This window comes from Nannospalax galili, unplaced genomic scaffold (assembly GCF_000622305.1).
Source record: "Nannospalax galili isolate Female #2095 unplaced genomic scaffold, S.galili_v1.0 C48125389, whole genome shotgun sequence".
Taxonomy (NCBI): domain Eukaryota; kingdom Metazoa; phylum Chordata; class Mammalia; order Rodentia; family Spalacidae; genus Nannospalax; species Nannospalax galili.
Genome location: NW_008461691.1, coordinates 1 through 760, shown reverse-complemented (window position 1 = coordinate 760; position 760 = coordinate 1). Strand labels below are relative to the sequence as shown.

General features: G+C 39.3%; 1 pseudogene; it reads right to left on the bottom strand.

Annotated features, from left to right (window-relative positions):
• Window positions 1-7: 7 nt before the first annotated feature.
• LOC103728247 lies at window positions 8-527 on the bottom strand (annotated as a pseudogene).
• Window positions 528-760: the final 233 nt, after the last annotated feature.

The window sequence follows — 760 nt, the reverse complement described above, 5'->3', positions numbered from 1 at the left end:
CAGAAAGAACACCTGAGCATTCTGGGAGAAGCTTATATTTGTTCAAGTCAATTTCTGGAAAAAGTGTCACTTTTAAATTCTTGCATGATTCTCCTCACAGATAGTTTAAGATGGCCTGGCCGATTCATGACTTCTTACAAGCAGAACTGCCTCCGACTATCTAAACCACGTCTACTTTATTTGCTAATTCTGGTTGTTCAATATGTTTTAAAGCATCATCCAGACGTTTGGCAAGAAATGAGCTCCTGATGGAGGTTCCCTGAGCTCTCCACTGAGAACAATATTAGTTCTGTCCTTTAATGGCTGGTTTTTCTCAGGAATGGAGAACGCAGCTTTCCTGCCCATGATCACGAGATTCTGTTTACCTTCTACTGAAGAGGTTGTGGTCATTCTTTGGAAGTACTTGAACTTGTTTCTGAGTGGGGTCCAGGGTAGGTCCCCATTCTTGCCAATGCCCATGTTCTGGGACACGGCGACAATGCAGTTTAGTGCTCCCAACACTGCATCACATCTTATATTCGTATTTTCTCAATGTGAATATTAATGTGACATGAGGAAGAAAATTGTTACATTTTTGTGTCTAACATCAGAATGGATTGTTTTATGCATATTTTCTATATTTGTTACAGATACTTTCAAGCTTTAGTTAATAATATGTCCTTCGTGAAATATAAAGAGGTGTATGCAGCGGCAGCAGAAGTTCTAGGACTTACTCTTCAATATATTGCTGAAAGAAAACATGTGAGTGTTGTCAGTTCTA